At 43.3% G+C, this 22275-nt stretch overlaps 1 long non-coding RNA gene across 1 annotated transcript in view; it reads right to left on the reverse strand.

The window, feature by feature from the left end:
* Positions 1 to 320: 320 nt before the first annotated feature.
* Positions 321 to 22275, reverse strand: part of LOC118543152 (uncharacterized) — a 49836-nt gene continuing 27881 nt past the window's right edge. The window contains exons 3-5 of the long non-coding RNA XR_013449828.1: positions 4118 to 4257; positions 3097 to 3186; positions 321 to 2453 (exon numbers count right to left, since the gene is read on the reverse strand). This is a non-coding gene — a long non-coding RNA (uncharacterized LOC118543152). The remainder of the gene's footprint in view (positions 2454 to 3096; positions 3187 to 4117; positions 4258 to 22275) is intronic.

The following is a 22275-nucleotide window of genomic DNA, read 5'->3' on the forward strand; positions in this document are numbered from 1 at the left end:
TTTGCACTTCCATGTTATGGCAGCATTTTTCACACTTGCAAAGTTATGGAAACAACCTAAGTGTCCACCAATGGATGACTACATAATAAGATGTGATGTGTATATGCCATGAAATGTTATCTAGCCGTAAAAAAGAACCATTTGCAACAACGTGGATGGATCTTGAGGGCACATGCCAAGTGAAATAAGCCAGACACAGACACAAATACTGCTGGTATCACTTATATGTAGAATCTTAAAAAACAAACAAACAAACAAAAGTCAAATCATAGAAACAGAGAGTAGAAAGTGGTTGCCAGGGGCTGGGGGTGGGGAAAACAGGGAGGGGTTGGTAAACGGGTACAAATTGTCAGTTATAAGATGAATAAGGTCCGAGGAGTTCATGTAAAGCATGGTGACTATAGTCGATAACACCATATCGTATAACAGAAATTTCCTAAGAAAGTAAAACTCAATTGTTCTCACAAGAAGAAAAAATAAATAAATATGTGAGGTGATGGCCATGTTAATTAACGAGATGAGGGAATCCTTCCCAATGCATATGTATATCAATCCACCAGCATGAACATTTTAAATATCTTACAATTTTATTTGTTAATTATACCTCAATCAAGCTGAAATTTAAAAATAAAGACCTTTATTAAAGACCATCCATTTGTTCAGATTTTGACTATGTACCAATTACTGTTGTAAGACTTCAGTGTGGTATTATTTTATCCTTACAATACCCTTACAAGAAAATCATTTGCATCACACCCCATTTAGGACTGGCAAATAAAGTAGAGGATGCCCAGTTGTGATACTGTGATTTATATCACAGTTCTCAAAACCCTTGCAATTTCCTAAGTGTGGAGAGCGAGAAAGGTGTCTTTTGTTGTGTGAATGAGGTGACTTTTGTACTGCTCCTCAGTATGGGGGGCTGGTTGCAGTGGAGCCAACCGTGTGATTGGAGGGCGAGAACTCTCAGTCCCACCCCCCTGACGTCTGGCAAGGGAAGAGGGGCTGGAGGTTGAATTCATGGCCAATGGCCAGTGATTTAATCAATTTTGTCTATGTCATAAAACCCCCATAAAACCCCAAAGGACTGGGTTTGGAGAACCTCCAGGTCCATGAACACATGGAGATGCTGGGAGATAGCATGCCTGGAGAGGGCATTGGAAGCTCAGTGCCTTTTCCCCATGCCTTGCCCTATGTATCTCTTTCACCTGGATGTTCATCTGTGTCCTATTTCATTTCAACTGGATGGTAATCCAGAAAGTGAAATGTTTCTCTGAGTTCTGTGAGCTGCTCTAGCAAATTAGTCAAACCCAAGGAGGGGATGATGGGAACCTCTGATTTATAGCCATCAGAAGCACTTCCAACTGGTGTCTGAAGTGGAGGGTGCTTGAGACAGTCTTGTGGGACTGAGCCCCCAACCTGTAGAATCTGGTGCTATCTCTGGGTTGATAGTATCAGAATTGAGTCAAATTGTAGGATACCCAACTGGTGTCCAAAGAATTGCTTGAAGGTGAGAAGAGTACACCCAGTCCCCCATATACATGTTGGAACTGAGTCCAGGAACTCAAAGACCAGTTAAACTTGAATCCAATAAACAATGAATAATGTTTTAGTATAACTATGCCCCATGCAATACTAAAGACATCCTTACTGCATGGGACACAAATATTTCATGGGACTAAAAAAAAAAAAAAAAATGTTGTATATCTGAAATTCAAATTTAACTAGGCATCCTGTATTTTTATTTGGTAAAATTGGCAACCCGACCCTATTTTTATGGATAAGAAAACTGAGCCTTTCAGGAAGATAAGAAACTTGACCGAAGCTAACACCTGGTAAGCAGTGTCGCCGAGGAACTCCAGACTCACTGAACCCCATCTCTTCCGTATTATATTGCCCCTTATTTGTCCAGGGAGTTCTCTTCATCTGCCAGCTTCTTCCATCTTCTGGTAAAATAACCCCATCACCGTTCCCAGCTAACTAGAAGAAAAGCTTTCCTTCCCAGCCAAGAAGGATTCACTGAAAGGTGAATTCTCATGACTAATTTTCCCAAATCTATCTTCCTTGCTACCTTACCTCTTTTGAAAAAGACAATGAATACCTCCCCTCACGTTTTTCATGCTGATACTCACATTTCCGTAACTTTCTCGAGGCTACGTCTGTAAACTGAAATTTAAATACAACCACCCATCCCCCAGCTTGTCCTTCTGGCTTACATTACCTGAAACATAATATAGTAATTTAAACCCAAACACAAAGAGGAAACAAACTGTAGTGTCATTCACCATGAGGTGAGGCCATCCCGTTCTTAGCTTCCTTCTGTTGTTGTTGCTCCTAGTCATATCTTCCAACATTTGAATGATAGTACATCCAGCCGGCTTGTCTCACTGTAGCATTTGTTGTGCTGTGACGGGACTACAGTAGCAAGACAGTGTACCTCCACAAGGTCGTTAACTCTGGCAGAAAAATTAGGCAACAAAGAATGTGTAAAAGAGTTTATCCGTGCAAAATGCTTGAAGCAGTGCCAGGCAAATAGCATTCTCAATAGATGTGAACTAATGTTATCATTCATTTTAAAATGGGGGGGAGGGTGGGGAACAATAGTGACGGTCAGAACAGGAAGCAGTCTTGTAACTAATAAGCCATAAACAATGCAGAAAGATAGAGAATAAATGGTGGTGCCCAGAGGGAAAGAAGTTAGGACTGGGAGAGAATGGAGGAAGTCCACTCTTTCATCTAGTAGCTATTACTAAGTGAGTGCTATGTACCAGCCTTGCGGGGCTGAGGGTTCCTGTGAGAGAAGCAGGTCTTTGTAGCACAGTGTGATCATTGTGCAATGAGAGAGTGGTGCCCAGAGACAAGGGGAACCTGAGACACACAACGTGGCCAAAAAGGGCCAAGGTGCCTTTCCTAGTGTGACGCCTCCATTGCCCCTTACTGGGGTCATGAGAGCTGGCCAGGCTAAGCTTGGAAAGACTGTGCATTCCAGGTAGAAGAGGCAACACTAAGCAAAGGCAGACTTAAAACAGCAAAATGTGTGCAGGGGAGGTGGAAATAATTCAGTTCTCCTCCCCGTTGGGAAACCAGCCAATTACTGACCCATTTGTAGTGACTGGGACAGCAGACACTCAACTGTTCTCCCCTGCAGAAGGGAGCCCAAATGGAAGACTGCTTCCATCTTCAGCCAACCTAAGCAAGGTAGAGACCACAAGTTGAGAGATTTGGTGACATGGAGAAAAGAGTATGTCCCCATCATAAACTGACAGGTTTTCAGTGCCATATGCTAACCACCGAAAATGTTGTTACATGTAGCACCTTAATTAACTGCACTAATATTGCTTGTAACCAAAAGAGTCCTAACCAATACATGAGCCTTCCACATTAATTCTCATAACCACCCGAGCATAGATTTTATTATCCCCGTCTTACATAAGAGGAAATTTATCCCTGATGGGATTAAATAGTTTTTCTCAAGCTTGCTAGTAACAGGAAGAGTAGGAATTAAAACTTCCAATATCACACATAATTTTATTTCCCCTTTCTTTCCACCTCTTTAATTAAAACACAGCCTTCAAGTCCCTGCTTAGATCTCACCTCCCCTGCAAAGCTTTCCCTGACCTCCCAGGACACAGCACAGCCTTTCATAGACCAACTACTCAGTAACAGTTTGATGATTGACAATGATAATCAATGATTTGATTATTTGGCAATTATAGATCTGTGTGGGTAAAAAGCGATGACAGGGGCGCCTGGGTGGCTCAGTCGGTTAAGCGTCTGCCTTCGGCTCAGGTCATGATCCCAGGGTTCTGGGATCGAGCCCCACATCGGGCTCCCTGCTCCTCAGGAAGCCTGCTTCTCCCTCTCCCACTCCCCCTGCTTGTGTTCCCTCTCTCGCTGTGTCTCTCTCTCTGTCAAATAAATAAATAAAATCTTTAAAAAAAAAAAAAAGCGATGACAGTGGCCTGGACTCAGTAGAGAAGTCCTGTAGGACCAGTCGGCTTTGAGCCAGGTCTTGAAGACAGTGGTAGCTATGAACTGGCAAAAGCATGTGGTATAGGAAGGAGAGAAGAAACAATTTATACAAAGGCACAGAATGGAAGCAAAACAAAACTACACCCACCTTCCATGTCTCTGGCTTTAATATTATTTTTTGCCAAATCCTTGATAATTAGAGAGAAATGGACAATTCCAGTTGAAGTATCTCTGCACCTGCTCCTTTAAGCCATACATATTTTTTGAGTGCCTCCAATGGGCAAGGCTCTGTGGGAGGCACAAAAATGAGTTAGACACAGACCTGCCCTCATAGACATGTCCACTAAGAGAATGACCCATATATAAATATCCATAATAAAATGTACAAAGTGGAAACAGCCATAAACAAGGTATGGGCTGCTATGGGGGGGTCTTTAGAAGAACCCATTACTTCCAGGTGGGAATCTTGTGATGGTTTGCTAGAGGCAATGTGTTGCTGCTAGGCGTGCAAGGAGGATAGATAGTCTTGGCAAAGATGAAGATGGACTCTGGGCACCAGCACCCTGAAGCTCCGTGTGTGATTAAAGTTTTCTGCCCTGGGGTGACCACCTGGCAGGGAGGAGCTGGTGAGGATACTGTTCTTGATTAGGAAAACCTATATCCCTACCTTGTATCCATGTCTAGTTTTTGTCTCCTAAGTTGACCTTGGTTGTTCTCCACACTTTTGTGGAAAATAATTTCCCAGTAGGCACTGGTTGTCTTTAAACAGCTATCTAAGCCATGTACATAAAATACATCATATGTGCACTTACAAATGTATATATATTGTGTATCCTTAAAATCATTCTGAATGATAAAAAAAAAAAAAAAAAAAAAAGGCCATTCTAGGAGGCAGAGGAAACCACATACAAAAAAATGCAAAGGTGGGAAAACTCAAAGTCTACCAAAGAAGACTGAGGGGTTTGGTTTTGCTGCAACATCGGAGATAGAAAAGAGTGGGAAATTAAGTTGCAAATGCAATGGAAGCCAGATCATAGGGTGGAAAGAACATGGAATTTTGGAGTCCTAAGATAAAATTCCAAATCTGTCATTTACAGCCTATGTGAACTCAGGCAAATTACTTAAATCTTCTGAAGTTCATTTGCCTCATCTATAAAATGAGACCAGATAGGTGAGGCCCCAAGTATGCAATAATGTAGTGTCCCTTCTATAAGAGATTCTTTAAATATTGTTTCAACTTCTATTTATTTTTTTTTATTTAAGGAAAGGCCAAGCACTGATTTAGGTAGAGACCCTCTGCCTTTCCTCTACTGTCCCAAGCAACTTCAGTGTTCCATCCAGCCAAACAGTACTTTGTAGTTAATCTGAGTCTTCTCCTTTCTTTCAACTAGGTACCAACCCTCCAACAGGAATTCCTCGTGAATTTGATTTCTAATGATGTCTTGGCACCCCTTACCGGTTGTGACTTTGAACTTCCCCTCTGGTCTGTCCCTTGGCTCAACTCTGCTCATGGAAAGGTTATAAGGATTAAGGAGATTACATATAGAGAGTGCTGCATAAGAATAGCTATTATTATCACTGATGGACAAACTGGGAGGAGAAGAAACTGGAGCCATGGAGACTGGTTAGGGGGTAATTTAGGAAGACTATTTCATAATCCAAGAAAAGAATCTGAGAGTCTGAAATAAGAGAATGGTAGTGAGGACAGGGAAGAAAGGATAAATTTTAAAACTCTCATGGAAATGAAATACCTCGGACTTAGCAAACAACTGATGTATAAGATGAAGTAAAGGAAGAGGTTGAATTCTGGGCTCTAGAAGGACATAGCATCATTAATATAACTAGAGGGAAAAGGAGATACTTTGGAAGGGAAATCGGTGACTCTGGGATACATTCAGTCTGAGGGGCCAGTACTACAACCAGACAGAAAAGTGCATGGGTCAGGGACAGGTTCTCTCCTTGACAAAACTCTGCTCAGCCTCCCCTGAACTCTCTTCTCAAACAGACCCTTTCTTTTGAGCTTCTGTGTTCATCTCTGCATTGTTCCACTTTAGCAAGAATCCTGCTAAGTCAGTTTAGCCAGAATCCCACACCCCCCTCATCCCTGATGTTTCCTCTTAGTAATTTTCCATCCACCAACCTCCATTCTGTTCCTTAGCTATAAATCTCCACTCGTCCTTGTTGTGGTCAGCCTTTCTCCTACTGAAATCATTTTTCTAAATAAAATCTTTTTTTACCACTCTATGTCCAGCTCTGGTTTTTCCTCTAGCAGTTAGCAATTCAGTCCTTTTGAAGGGGGTGGTGAATGGTAAATACACACACAGCCTTTCGTGTGTCCGTGAAGATTCTATGAACCAGCAAAAAGGAAGCCAAGCCTGGGGGCTATGACCTAATCATGACTGCTTCTTCTTTCTACACCCTTTTGTTCTCTTCTCTGTTAGGAGCACTCTTTAAATCTATTGATGAATTTTCCACTCCTTTGGATTCTCAGTCATATGGATGTGAAAGGCAGAATAATGGCTCCCAAAAGATGTCCAGTCCTAATCCTCAGAACTGTGACTATATTACCTTACATGACAAAGGGGACTTTGTATTTTTAAATGGAGGGCTTGTTCTGGATTATTCCAGTGGGTTATTATCCCAAGGATTCTTATAAAGGGAACACAAGAGAGTCAGAGACAGAGCGAGAGAGGGCTGATACTGCTACCTTGCTGGCTTTGAAGATGGAGGAAGTGGCCTGAGCCAAGGCATGATGGCAGCTTCTAACAGCTAGAAGACGCAAGGAAACAGATTCTGTCCTAGAGCCTCCAGAAGGAATCCAGCCTTGCCGACACCTTGATTTTAGCCAAATGAAACCCAATTCAGACTTCTGGCCCTCAGAACTATAAGACAGTTAATTTGCATTGTTTAAACTACCATGTTTGTGGTAATTTGTCATCACAGCAATAGGAAACTCATACAACAGGTGTAGTGAATGGCCAAGGCCTTATGGTCAACCAATTGACCCTTGAACATTTAAATGTTGTGGATTGATAACCTCTAAGACCTGATGGTTCTTCATAGCTGTGGTTCTCTACAAGGGTGGCTTTGCTTCACCCTCCCTAGGGGACATTTGGAACATCTAGATATTTTCTAGTGTCACAACTGGGGGATGGGTACTATTGGCATCTAGTGAGTAGAGGCCGGGATGCTGCTCAACATCCTATGTTGAGCACTAGAGAGCCCCCACAACAAAGAATTATCCAGCCCAAAATTTCAATAGTGCCAAGGTTGAGAAACACTGCTTTATAAGACTGCAACCAAGTTCAGAAACCAATGAAATGATAAAGAATGCCATTTTTAAAGAGAGAAATTATTCCACTACTTACAAAGTCATTTTGACAGAAAATGAATCTGACCAACCCTCTAGATCCAACTACTAATTTACAGGGAACAGAGGATGGAGGACCCTATAAAATAGCACCACTTATCAGCAAAATCTATAGGATGAATTTCTCAGTTTTTCAACACATTACAAGCATAATAAAAGACAGAGGGATACGGATGGGGGAAATCTATGAAATAAAAGAGATTTAAGAGATTTACCAAGGGGGCACCTGGCTGGCTCAGTCGGTGGAGTGTGCAACTCTTGATCTCAGGGTTGTGAGTTCGAGCCCCACATTGGGCATAGAGATTACTTAAAAAATAAAATCTTTTTTAAAAAGAGAGAGAGAGAGAGGTACCAGGTACAATATGTAGAGATGATTTGGATCCTAATTCAAACAGATAAACTGTAAGATATGCACATATACACTTACGAGACAATTAGAAACTTAAAACTGACTAGATGGTACACCATATTAAAGAATTACTGCTAATGTAGGTGAATTACTTGTGATTACTTTTTTTAAAGGAGTCTTTATCTATTAGAACTACATGTTAAAATGTTTACAGGTGAAATAATATATCAAATTTGCTTCAAAATAAGGCAGGTGAGGAGCTGTGTGTGAAACCAGATCAGGCCATGAGTTGGTAATTATTGAAGCAGAGCAGAGGGCACATGTTGGTTGTTACACTATTCTCTCTACTTCTCTGCACGTTCAAATTTTTCCATTCTAAAACCTTTTTTCATTCTAAAACATTTTTAAAGAAAATTATGAAAATGTCTGTTTCTATGAAAAATTTCTGTTTTTCAGCAACAGAGAGAATGGTCTTCTCCCCTTTCCTGCATTTCCTCATCTCTCCAGATGATCTGCTCACATTTGTCATGCTTAGACTCGTGCTCTCAACCAAAACAGAAAAGAAAAAATATCCAGAATTCTCTTACCATTCGTTAGGTGCTAAATAAATAGAAAGCATTCCGGTTTAAAGTGTGTGGCATTCACTTGCAAAGAGAGAGAGGCTAACTCTCTGTGGCTCTTGGAAACATGAGCCCAAGGAGGAATTGATCCTCAAAAGGCTGGAGTCAGCCCTGAACACAGGCTAAGCATCACCTCCAGTGTCTGCTGGGAAAAAGCCCGCGGGGCTGGGTCACCTGTGAATCCCCAGCACTGGCGGGTGCCTGGCACATAGTGGGTACCCTACAAATGTGTCCTGAGGGAAGGAGTCAGGAAGTCAATTCAACGGGTTGAGTTCTTAAGTGAGCATGAATGAAATGTCTTAAGGAGCTTTAGCAGCATCTTCAACCCTCCTCCAACCACCACGACCATCATGCGACCTCACGACAGATGTCGGGACTCTCTGTCTTAGCAAAAACTTTCAGGGAAATGCTGGGCTCAAGCTGTCAGTCTCTGCTTTGTCAAATAAATCCTGCACTGAAGTAGCCCCTGCTCAGGAAGCCCACGCTAGTGCTGCACGCTATGTTCACCTTTATCACAGTCCTCAAGGTAGAGTGAGGCGAGCCCGGCCCCCAGCGGCGGAGTCAACCCCCAGCAGGCTCCACCCCTCGTGCTCCCGCCTGGAGTTGACAGCACCGCATCATCAGATACTTAGAAAACCGCTGAGAGGGGAGGTCTTAGGCTGTGTTCTTATCACAAAGATAATAAATACAGACGGACAGACAGAAGGGAGGGAAGGAAGAAAACAGGAAACTTTAGGAGGAGATGGATATGTTTATGGCATATATGATGGTGATGGCTTCACAGGTGTGTACTTATCCCCAAACTCATTAAGTTGTATTCAATTATGTACAGGTTTTCTTTAAGACTTATGTATTTATTCATAAGAGACAGAGAGCGCACTGGTGAGCAGGGGGAAGGGGCAGAGGGAAAGACTCTCAAGCAGACTCCCCAGTGAGTGCAGAGTCCCTTGCGGGGCTCCATCCAGTGACTCTGAGATCATGACCTCAGCCGAAATCAAGAGTTGGACACTTAACTGACTGAGCCACCCAGGCGCCCCAAAATGGTAGTATATTCTGATGACAAGACTGGGGAGGTGTTCACTGCCCGCACTAATTTCATATTCTGCACGTACAAATAATTGTATTATATGACCTATGCAATCCCAACATTTATGTAATTTGTGTTACTTAGGTCAGATGTAACTCTGAGGCTATGCACCTAATCCCAGACAAATCTCTTCCCCCAGTGCCCAAAGATCCCACAAACCCCTACCTTTCTCAGGCTCTTGGAGCTCAGCTGGGGTTAGGGACACTGGTAGCCAGGCCTAGGCCGATGTCTTTTGTAAAATGAAGAATCAGCATATAATATGAATAACCAGCCTCCAGAGGGATAGTTTGGATTTTGAATTTTCTTCTTTCATCTTAGTTAGATTTCTTAAAATGTGGTTCAGCCAACAATTGCTAGATCATTATTTTTTCAGTTCTCCCCATTGCCATCCTCCAAAGGGCTAAAGAGGATGTTATTTATATTATTAAATTAATATTTATTATTTACAAACATTTTAAAGTGATCAAATAACTGTGGTTGTTTCCAATATCCTTGCAGAATGTTCTCACATTTTTAATATCATTCAACACTAAGTTTTTTTTTAAGAAAATATGTTGATTTCCTTAAATAATAACCTTCAAATTGGGTTCGAAATTCAGAAATAGAGGCCCCTGGCTGGCTCATTTGGAGGATCACGCAACTCTTGATTTGAGGGTCGTGAGTTTGAGCCCCATGTTGGGCGTAGAGATTACTTAAATAAATAAAACCTTTAAAAAAAAAAAAAAGAAAAATTCAGAAATACTGTGGGGCCTTTCAGGTTGAGGTTCTTAAAAGGTTTTTATGCTCCCTCTTTTTTTTTTTTTAAAGATTTTATTTATCTGACAGAGAGAGACACAGCGAGAGAGGGAACACAAGCATGGGGAGTGGGAGAGGGAGAAGCAGGCTTCCCGCCGAGCAGGGAGCCCGATGCGGGGCTCGATTCCAATACCCTGGGATGATGACCTGAGCCGAAGGCAGACGCTTAACGACTGAGCCACCCAGGCGCCCCTTTATGCTCCCTCTTAAGTAAGATGATGGGCAGTAGAGGGCGCTCTCAGCATGCTGGGGCAGGAATTGTTGGCTGTGCAGCAGAAAAGGAGCCTTGCCCTGACCCCTGGGCTTTGGGCTCTGCCCAGCCCTCCGGTCAGAAACACTGCCTGGGTGGCTCAGTCGTTAGACATCTGCCTTTGGCTCAGGTCATGATCCCAGGGTCCTGGGATCCAGCCCCACATCGGGCTCTCTGCTCCACGGGAAGCCTGCTTCTCCCTCTCCCACTCCCCCTGCTTGTCTTCCCCCTCTCGCTGTGTCTCTCTCTGTCAAATAAATAAGATCTTTTTTAAAAAAGCACTGCCTTTTTGTGCCTCTTTAGGCCCTCAGCTACAATGTGCCAATTCATCTGCCTTTAGCGAGCTAACCTCAGCGGAGCTTTCTTCCCGGGGGGAATGTTGGTTGGCTGCTAAAAAGATCCTTTTTGCCAATACTACCACTTTCTGAATAAAGTATTTCACAGTTGACAGATCGCTTTCCCATGCCTTACCGGGCCTGCTGTCCTCCACTGACGATATTCCATGGTCTCAGGATGCATGGGATAAAAAGTGTATTCGGGGGCACCTGGCTGGGTCAGTCGGAGGAGCGAGCAACTCCTGATCTCAGGGTCATGAGTTCGAGTCTCATGATGGGTGTAGAGATTACATAAATAAACAAACAAACATACTTAAAATAAAATAAAAGAGTATTCAGGACCATAACCTAATTTGGGTGAAGTTTGGACTTGAGTTTAGATCCCAGCCAAGCACTTGCAGGTGACCTGAGAACATTACCTAATCTGTGAGCACCTCTGACCCTCACAGTAGAATGGGCTATATGGGAAAGAAGTAAAGTGGCGTATAACAAACACCCACCATAGGATGGGTGCTCAAAGTATGATAGCTTCCTTGCTCTCCCCTTGTATACAGGGGCCTCGCGATGAGGACATTCAACACCAAGAGCTAGAAAAGCAGGGAAACTTCCTGTGGCAGGCAAATCTGGAAAGGAAAGATAAAGGGAAAGGAATCTCTCTCCCCAGCCTCCTGCAGCCTGTGATCCAAGTCACGGAGATAAACGAAAGGGAACTGGAAAGAGCCCAGGTTCCCCTCTATGATGGCTACTCTGATGGCCTTCCTGGAGAAAAGGGAGTGTTAAGGCAGTCCTCAGGGTATGTGCTTATTTTCTCAGCAGACTTGTAGTCCTCCAGCTTCACTTGTGACCAGACATGTCTCATGAACATAGGGCTGGTGTTAAAGCTCAGCACGGAGCCCTCTGGTCAGAATATGTATTTAATGCAAGCAGCGAAGAGAAATAAGCCAGGCATGGCAATGCCCTGAGAAGGTCTGCAGGAAGTGGGGGAAGGAAGCCATGAGGATTGATAGCTGATACCTAACCACTCATGGCCAACGGGGCGAAGGAAGAAGAGGCTCTCTCCAATGGGCACTTGGTGCATACGAGCGTGAAGCAAGACACATCACTTTTTAGGAATCTGCTATAAAGAGGTGGTCAGGGTCAGGAGGTCTTCCCCAGTGAAGGACCTGGTCCAAAGCCAGAAGCCAGTTCTCTCAGACAGTCCACTGAGCCCAAGGCAGCTGGATCTTTATTAGAAAATGCAGTCAAAACCAGAGTGTTATAAACTGATTGGATCCCCTGCAAAATTCATATATTGAAGACCTAACCCCCAACGTGACTATATTTGGAAATAGGAGGTCATAAGGGTAGGGCCCTAATCCAATAGGTGTCCCGTAAGAAGAAGAGACACCAGAGAGCTCTCTCTGCACACAGAGGAAAGGCCATGTGAGGACCCGGTGGGAAGGGATCTATCTGCAAGCCAGGAAGACAGGCTAACCAGAAACCAACTCTGCTGACACCTTGATCTCCGATTTCCAGGCTCCAGAACTCTGAGACAATAAATTTGTGTTGAGTTTATGGTATTCTGTTATGGCAGCCTTAGAAAAGTAATATGTAAAAAATTTTAATGACTTTACCTTCCCTTATATTTTCTTGCCTTGTGTCTAATTAAGATATGTCACCTGTGCATGATAACTATTATTATGATGATCTAGTTGCTTTCTGGTCCCTGGTGAACCTCATATAATTTACAGGGTGGCATTTTCTCTTCTTTTTATACAAAATATCACTTAGGGCACCTGGCAAAAAAAAAAAAAAATCGGTGAGTAAAGCAACAATTGATGTGCTGCAACATAATGGAGATTTTGACGCAGCCAATTTGACCACACACCTTTCACCAAGTGCTGAACCAGTGGAAGATGCTAGTGAGGCCCAGCGTGGGAGTGGGAATGAAAGACAGATTATAGCAGAGACTGGGTGAGGGGTCATGGCTGTGCTGGAGAGGAGTGACAGGGGTATTCCCACTATTTGGTTGTTTTCTAAAAGTTGTAATTTAATGTCTGGGAAGTTTTAGGATCATGAAATGGGGTGGATATTAAAACCTGCAGGCATTCAGGGTGCCTGGGTGGCTCAGTCATTAAGCATCTGCCTTCGGCTCAGGTCATGATCCCAGGGTCCTGGGATCGAGCCCCGCATCGGGCTCCCTGCTCTGCAGGAAGCCTGCTTCTCCTTCTCCCTCTCCCCCTGCTGTGTTCCCTCTCTAGCTGTGTCTTTCTCTGTCAAATAAATAAATAAAATCTTTAAAAAAAAAAATGTGCAGGCATTCAATGTCATAGGGTCTAAATGGGGGAAGCCAGCAAAGACCCTCCTCTGCAGAGGTTGGCACTCACAAGGCCATCTTGGTAATTGATACACAGCTTCTGAAAGGAATGGTGAATAAAAGCATAGCTCCCATAGGTTTTTATTTCAGGAGAGCTAATCTGGCAGATGAAAGAAGGAAATCCAGGGAAATTCTCAGTGTCTGGTAACAAGTGTGTTGTTGGCTGGGAGAGCAACCCACTGCTCCCATGGGAGATTGTGAAACACTAAATAAATAGAATCCTAGGACCCTAGTCACATGGCCTAGGGCTCACTCCTGGTAGAAAACTGGAATGTTGGGCATGAATCATACTGATTTCCACCTATAGATGGACCACCAAAACAGGACAGGAGGGGGTCAGCAAAGGGAAGGTTGTGAGGATTGCTGAGCCTCTAAGCTTCCTGGGTACTCATGATCATCTCTGGCACTCTGACGCCACATGATAGGAAGCAAGGCTGAATCTTTCGGGTAATAGCATCAAATGCCCCTACACTGATGGATCTGGAAGGTGATGGAAAACGGACCTGAGCCTACCAGAGATATCATTTGTAGATATAACCCAGGGAGCTGGAAATGGCCAAGGCCGAGGAAATAAGAAAGTTCTGGAACTCACTAAATAACTGAGATATTTATTAATATATGCTACAGACTGGTCTCTGTACATCCTCCCAAAATTCACATGTTGAGGCCTTAACCCCCCAGTGTGGCTGCATTTAGAGTAAATAAGTAACTAAGGTTAAATGAGGTCATAAGGGTGGAGGCTTTAGCCTACAGAATTCATGTCCATATTAGAGGAAACACCAGAGAGCTCTCTCTTTCTCTCTCTCCCCACCATGTGAGGACACAGTAAGAAGGCAGCCCTCTCCAAGCCCAGAGGAGAGCTCTCACCAGGAAACAAACCCACTGGCACTCGATCTTGGGCTTCCCAGCCTCCAGAGCTGTGAGAAGATAAACTTCTATTGTCTAAGACACCCAGTTTATGGTATTGTGTTATGGCAACTTGAGCAGACTAACGCAGTGTACAGGAAACCTAATAATTTCTCACAGATGGCTACAGTCAACAAAAGTTAATCCACCTCTGAAGAAAAAAATATATTTTTTAAGATTTTATTTATTTATTTGAAAGAGAGATACACAGCGAGAGAGGGAAGACAAGCAGGGGGAGTGGGAGAGGGAGAAGCAGGCTTCCCGCTGAGCAGGGAGTCCAATGTGGGGCTGGATCCCAGGACCTGGGATCATGACCTGAGTCAAAGGCAGACACTTAACGACTGAGCCACCCAGGCGCCCCTGAAGAAAAATTTAAGAGGCTATTAGTGGCTGGTGAAAGGAAAACTGCCGTCAATTATTTGTTGCATCCAACCTTAAATTCGTGAAGCAAAAGTTTTACTCATGAAGGATATTATTTATTGCCTTTTTCCTCATTTTGAAAGTAGTTTATTGTTTAAAAAAGAAAATCTTGTACACGTCACTAGCTATTTCTCAGGAAACATTCTCAGAAGCAGAACTACTAAATTGAAGATTATGCACATTTTAAGGCTCTTTGATAAGTATTTCCCAAGTACCCATCAACACGTTTTAACCAATTTACACTCCACAACGGAGTGGATGAGAATGTCTGTTCCAAATACTCATGCCACCCCTGAATTTTGTTTTGAATTGTGTATTTAGTGTCTCCCAGAAGCAGACCGACCCTGAGACAAAGTTTCAAGGGCCGGAAGTTTGAGTGACTGGAGTATGAGGAGAGAAATGGGTAAGTGGTCCTCAGAAGGAGAGGCGGCTGATAAGGAGTGTGTTACTAAGCCCGCTCCCGCGGTGGACAACTGCAGCTTGATCTTGTAGACAAACCCTGGGAACTAGTGTGAAATCCCTCAGAACTGCCCCACCTGGATGGGACAGGGTGATTATTACCTCCAAGAGCAGTTAAGTAAGGCTGCTTGAAGGAAGAGGGCAGAGGACCTTCGGTAGTCAAAAAAAAAAAAAAGTTCTCAGGCACAGAGATGGGGATGATGGCAGTTAGAGGTCCATGGGGTGTAGTCAAGTGTCAGGGGTTAACCTTTCCCAAAGAGAGTTCTGTCCCTTGTGTTTGGCTATGGGTAGGGGATCTCTAGGCCCCTGGAAAGTGCTGCCTGATAAGAGTGCCTTGTTTGCCTAGGGGCTTTAGCCACCAGACAGGCTGATGATGTGATTTATGATGGGGGTTTTGAGCCATGCTGTACCAGTTCCAACCCCCGGAGGGACGGGACACTAAATAAAGGCATTAGTCTGACCTCCTGGAGGGGATGGAGAAGGAGCCAGCCAGGTGTACTATATGTGATCGTGCCCCAGTAAAAACTCTGGATGCCAACGGCTCTGGTGAACTCCCCTGGTTGGCAGTACTCCGTGTGTTTCACCCATCATGGCCAGGAGGCGATGTCACCCATGACTCCAGGGCAAGAGGACAACCAGAAGCCCCATGTTTGGAGCCCTCACAGACTCTGCTCCATATGCCTCTTCCTGCTGCTGATTTTAATCTGTTTCCTTTCACTGTAATAAAACTGTGATCACACTTTCCTGAGGTCATTGTAGGGACTCATCGGGCCTGAGGGCGGTCACAACAAACTCTCTAGGCTTTTTCTTTTTCTTTTTTTTTTTTTTAAAGATTTTACTTATTTATTTGACAGAGAGAGAGATAGCAAGAGCAGGAACACAAGCAGAGGGAGTGGGAGAGGGAGAAGCAGGCTCCCCGCTGAGCAGGGAGCCCGATGTGGGATTCGATCCCAGGACCCTGGGACCATGACCTGAGCCGAAGGCAGACGCTTAACGACTGAGCCAGCCAGGCGCCCTCTCTAGGCTTTTTCTTTTTGAAGAATTTTAACATTGTGTTGTCTTTTTGTCATAACTCGTTTGCCTAATAATTTAGCTGTGGTAGTTTTAAATTCTTGTGAAACCAGTCTATCAATCTTTCCCTTTATAGTTTTTATTTACTTAAAAAGGCCTTTCTCACTACAAATCATATAGGTATTCATCTTTTTTAGTTTTTTACGGCATCATTTCCCCTCATTTACCTAATTCTGTTGGGGATTTTTTTTATATGCTGCTAGGTAAAAAATCTATGGCTACTTTTTTCCAAATAGTTTCTCAATTGACCCATCTTTGGATAATCATATTTTTCTATATTTTTAATCACATACTAAATCCCCACATATTCTAGGGTTTGTATGTGGTCACTCTATTTTGTTCTATCTACATGGAGGTCTTTTCTTGCATCACCCTGTCTTTAGTTTCTGTGGCTTTGGAATACAGATTAAGATCGCATTGCATGCATCTTTCCTACATATTGTTCCTATATAAGATCTTCTTGGCTTGCTCTCCTATTTATTCATCCATAATAAAATTTTCTGCACCCCAAGAAAATGCGATACCCAGAACATAAAAGAAAAATTTAAATCACTTTGTCAATTCCCATCAGCCTTCCAAAATAACATCCTACTACAGTTTTTCACTGGAATTGCATTAAACTTAAAAATTAATTTGGGGTGCCTGGGTGGCTCAGTCAGTTGAGCGTCTGCCTTTGGCTCAGGTCATGATCCCTGGGTCCTGGGATCGAGCCGCATCCTGCTCAGGGGGGAGCCTGTTTCTCCCTCTCCCTCTGCCTGCCACTCCCTCTGCTTCTGTGCTCTCTCTCTGTGTCAAATAAATAAATAAAATCTTTTAAAAAATTAATTTTAGGAAATTGATATGCTATTTGCAAAACAGAATCTTTCCATGCAGAAAGATGGTATGTGCCACAGTAAAAACAATACTTTTAAAAAATTTTTAATAGATGTTCTTCATACAGGTCCAGCAAATTTCTTGTTAACCTCAAGGAAATAAGAATTTTTACAGCTCTTAATGCACATGGTTATATTACCCCCAGAAAATTTTCACTTCTACTGGCATCATGTAAGATTGAAAATGCCCCCTTGCAAATCTGAGCAGGTGAAAAAGAATCTCACTGTGGATTTAATGTGTACTTCTTTGACTTTTCATGAGATTGAATGATTCCACATATATGTATTGGTCAGTTGTATTTCCTTTTTGTGAACTGTTATCTTTTGCCTATTTTCTATATTAAGAATTGGGGTGCCTGGCTCACTCAGTTAGTGCAGCATGTGGCTCTTGATCTCGGGGTCGTGAGTTCAAGCCCCACGTTGGGCGTACAGCTTACTTGAAGAAGAAGAAGAGGAGGAGGAAGAAGAGAGGCGGGGGAGGAGAAGAAGAAAAAGGCGGCAACGACTTTGACTTAACAAGTAGAAGTATTTTTCCCAGTACGTCCTTTGCCTCTTAATTTTATTACATTTTCTGATATACAGATTTTAAAATGTTTCCATCTACGCAAATCTTTTTTTTTTAAGATTTTATTTACTTATTTGACACAGAGAGAGCACAAGCAGGGGGAGAGACAAAGTCATTTATACGTTCTTCTATATCTTTTATAGCTCCTGTTTAAATTTTAATTCCCTAATCCACATTGGATTTATATCAGTTTATGGTATACATGAAGTAAAGACTGGATTTTGTTTTGAGTTTTAAGGGTTGGTTGGTTTGAGTCGGTATGTTGAATGAACTATGGGCATCTTCTTGGAAGTTATACTGTGTCCAAGCTATTTGGTTTACTTAGTAATTTTTAAGTACAGAATTTCCTGGCACACACCCATTCAGTGGAGTAATAAAATGTTCTCACTATGAAAAAAAAATGTAGCAATTACAGCTGAAGCCTTCTTATTGTGTATGTAATAAGGTACATTTCAGATTAAGGAAGGTTGAGTATCAGTCAGCTGCCCCCTGCTGGGGCTTTCCTGAGTCCTCTGAAAGTCTGCAAAGAGTTAAACAGGTTATTTTACCAACAGCATCTATAAAAATGTGTTGCTACAATTCACTTGGAAGGCTTAATCCCCCAAGGGCACAAGGAATTAATTTAGCATTAATTTGGCATTCTTACAAGAAAGCTACTCTACCAAAGGGAAACATGAACCTCTGAGAAATCAAATGTTTGTCAGACCTGATCCACGGTTTCCAGCAATGTACTATCTGCCCAGTGAAGGTAAGGAGCAGGAAGAACCTCTCCCAACATCAAATATGGTACAGTCTAAAGCACATCACACTGAACGTCTGAACCACACATGCTTCCTGCCTGCAGCACTTCCCAGGGAAGACATGTACATTAGCTTAAACCTAGGGCCGCCAACAAATTAAACACTGCATCTAGAGGGGGAAAAGAGGAATAACAATTATTGAGCACCTACCATGTGCTGAAAGATATGCTAGCAAAAGAGCGATGGGTATGGCAGTCCTGTCTTTTCTTGTCTTGACTTTCAGCTGTACCAGGCTCATGCGGTCCATAACGACCCAACATACATCTCTGGCCAAAGGGTATTCACAAGTGTGACCTACATGTCCACCCTTGGGCAGTGTTAGGACTGGGGAAGGGAGAGAATGTTAGTTGCGTGGAGTTAATGGAATATCTGTAAATGATTAAAAAGTTCAGCTGGCTCAAAGACTTGTTTGTGCAATCTATTAGACGTCAGCTCTCTTTATATGAAACAATTCCCTCCCAGCTCTTTCTAGTCCCCCCGGGAGGGAGGAGGGGGAGGAAGAGCCCTCAAGCATCTTATCTCCATCCTTTCCATCAGGAGGTTTTCTCCTTCTAGCGTGGAAGGCCATTTTTCAACTGGTTTTTATTTCTCACTGAAAAAGAAATCAGACATGTAGTTTCAAAAATTCAAACAGTACAAAAGATTATACGACAAAATGTAAACCTCCTTCCCACCTTGGGGTAGCCATTGTCCAGCTGTCCTTCCAGAAATTATCCCTATTTAGAGAGGGGCGGCAATTGAGTTTTTAATGTCAGAGAGAGGCTTTTTTTGCACCCTGAAAGGAGCTCTGACAGTTTCCTGTCTTTCAACTGATAGTTTATCAAAGTTGTAAATTTTAGAAAGATCTTTAAGTTAAAACTAGTTTTATAAGTTTAAAAACCTTCCTTTAAAAGACTAGAGACCAATTAAAATTGTTATTTTATTTATAAATTGAATAATGGTGGTATAAAAATATGAGTTATTTTTACTTGTACTTATTTTTTTCTTCCAATTTTACTGCAATAAAATTGACACACAACATTGTATAAGCTTAAGGCGTACAACACAACGACTTGTCACACATGTATTGCAAAATGATTACCACAATAAGTTTAGTTAACATACGTTACCTCATATAGTTATCAAAAAATGAAAACAAAACTTTTTCCTCGTGATGAGAACTTTTATGACTTACTGTTCTAGCAACTTCCAAGGATCCAGCCGGCAGTGCTAACTAGATTCATCATGCTGCACACGACATCTCCAGGACTTATTTATCTTAAGACGGGAAGTTGGTGCTTTGAACCACCCTCCCCCCAACACCCCATCCCCCACCTCTGACAAGCACAAATTTGATCTTTTTCCATGACCTTGGTTTGTTTTTGTTTTTTTGTTTTTTGTTTTTTGTTTTTTTTAGATTCCACATACAAGTGAGACCATACAGGATTTGTCTTTGTCTGTCTGACGGATTTCACTTCGCATAACGCCCTCCGGTCCATCCATGCTGATCAAATGACAGGATTTCCTTCTCCTTTTTGGGGACAGGACCACCCAAGCAGTGCCGGGGCTGCTGCTGCCTGGTTCTGACTCCAGAAAGCTGACTGTGCACATATCTCCCCAAGGCCACACTTAGCGGCATCAGTTTGGTAGACTGAAAGAGGCCATGATGTATTTATACTTAGGAAACTTGCAAAGGCGGCAGATCAGGGTGTCCCTACCCTCCCGCCCTCCTTCCCATGACTAACGAGAAGGCTTCTACGTCAGGGGATCGGAGGCAGGAGGGGCAGCGGCTTGATGGAAGGTGGTGACAGTGGAGGCGAAAGTAATTGGGTGGATTTGGAAAGATATCTGCAGAGGGAATTAGCAGGATTTGCTGATGAACTGGACATGGGATAGGGTGGTCAGAGAGGGGAAAGATAAGAATAGTTCCCAGGTTTTGATGGGTATGTAAGTGTGAGCATCAGAGGCAATATTTTTAGTTTGACTTTGAGACAGAGAAATGTCCTGGACTCCAACAATGAGGTGATTTTAAAACTACATACTCCAGTTTTCAGTCATACATGACTTGGCCCCAGTCTACCCTCTGCACTCATCCTGGGCGGTGCTCTTCGTCTCTGCCCTAGACTCCAGCCTCACCCAACAACTTGCAGCTCTGCATTCAGAAAATGCCTTCTCTAATCCTGCTCCTTCAGCCCAGAATGTTCTTATCTCTGCCCGGCCAGCATGTTCTCCCTCAGGTCCCTGCCAACTGCTTGAAGTTTGTCTCCCTCTACCTTATCCTCCCTGTTTGTTTCCTCCCTGGCACTTAGCATATTTATAATCATATATGTCTTCTTCTTTGTGCTGTCTCCCTCACTGGACTGTAAGCTTTTTTTTTTTATTCATCTTTGACTCCTCAGCCTCTAACAAATTGCTGAATAAAGAGACAAGCAAGAGAAGTAGTCTGTCCACAGCCTATAGACAACAGAGTCCAATGTTGTCCCATCTCTACAGCGTAGACCTCTAAAGGCCCACAATAAAAATCCGCATTTAGGAAACTGGTTGAGACTTTGTAAGTAGCTCGTCCCCAGAGCAGGGTGTGACAGGCAAGGGCAGGCTCGGGCTTGGGGCCAGTCTCCACAGCTGGGCTGTCTCACTCTCCCAAGCCTAGATCCAAGCTCAAAAACGAGGAAGTTCTCACAGTAGAGATGACGGCTGAATAAAGGCCTAAAGGATGGGTGTATTCTATTTCTGCAGCAGTTCCAGCTCACCAACGGAGATTTGCATTTTTTGTGAATTCTTACATTATCCCAGTGGGGTAGGCGGGGCAGAGACCACTCTTCTCTGTGGAGAGGTGAGGAAGCTGAAAGTCTTGCTCAAGTTCATGGGGCTAACAAGCGTAACAAGCGTAAAACCGTATCCAAAACCAGGCCATGGACTTCCAAGTTCAGAGCACTCTGCACTATTTCCATTTAGCAAGTACTTTTGTGTACCTACTATAAATGGGAGTACAAATAAATGGGAGTACAAGGGAAATATGAAACTCATTCCCCGACCTAACAGAGTTAAAAACGTGTGCCCATAAAACAGTTTGAGACCACGCCCACCATCAACACACCCTTCTCTTGCTGCTGCCCCCTGACTTCCATGAATGACTCAGGGCATGTGAGAGTGACACCCAGAGACAGCATCCCCTCTCTGAGACACCCGGAGCTGGAGGCCACCGGTGCCCCATCAGTACACACGGCAGGTGGTTGGTGACCAAAAGGAAGGCACTTGTGATGGGCAATGGCAGAGTCTTATTTTGAGATGTTGGGGCATTCTGGAGAAGAAAAGTGTTCTGTGTCCCTGAGTCAACAGGAATTGAATGTTGTAGGTGGAAAATGGCAGAGCAGAAGAAACAAGAGGATACAAGACTGATCGTGGAATAATCGGGGTGAGAAGAGTCTTGTCAGCTGTAACAGTGTCAGGTATCTGCGTGTACAGCACACTGTTGATTAGAAAAGAGACTCTCTGTTCTGAAATGTCCATCAGTGAAAGTCAAGGAGGGGAGCTGGGAGGGAACACAGTGAACTCAAGTCCACTCCTCTGCATCGACAAGGTCTACAGGACTTGTGTGCAGAACTCAAAGTCGCCTTCTGGAACAGCTTCTCCTGCCTGTCGGCCTGTCTCTGAGTTCCTCCTGGCAGCCTGTGTTGATGGTGGGTGTGGTCTCAAACTGTTTTATAGGTACAAGTTTTTAACTCTGTTAGGTCGGGGAATGTGTTTCATATTTCCCTTGTACTCCCATTTATTTGTACTCCCATTTATAGTAGGTACACAAAAGTGCTTGCTAAATGGAAATAGTGCAGAGTGCTCTGAACTTGGAAGCCCATGGCCTGGTTTTGATATGGTTTCACACTTCACCACAAGGTGAACACGTTCATGAGAAAATACTCTCATTGTCAAAAATAAACAGTAAAATGGAAAATAAGAATCAAAGCTACTTCTCAGATTGTTGCGACCCCCTTAGGGTGCTGGTCAGAGCACGGGCAACTCCTCTCCTGCTCCTTTGGCCAAGTGGAACCATAGTCACTTGACTCCATCCCCCTCC

Source organism: Halichoerus grypus, chromosome 7, assembly GCF_964656455.1.
Source record: "Halichoerus grypus chromosome 7, mHalGry1.hap1.1, whole genome shotgun sequence".
NCBI lineage: Eukaryota > Metazoa > Chordata > Mammalia > Carnivora > Phocidae > Halichoerus > Halichoerus grypus.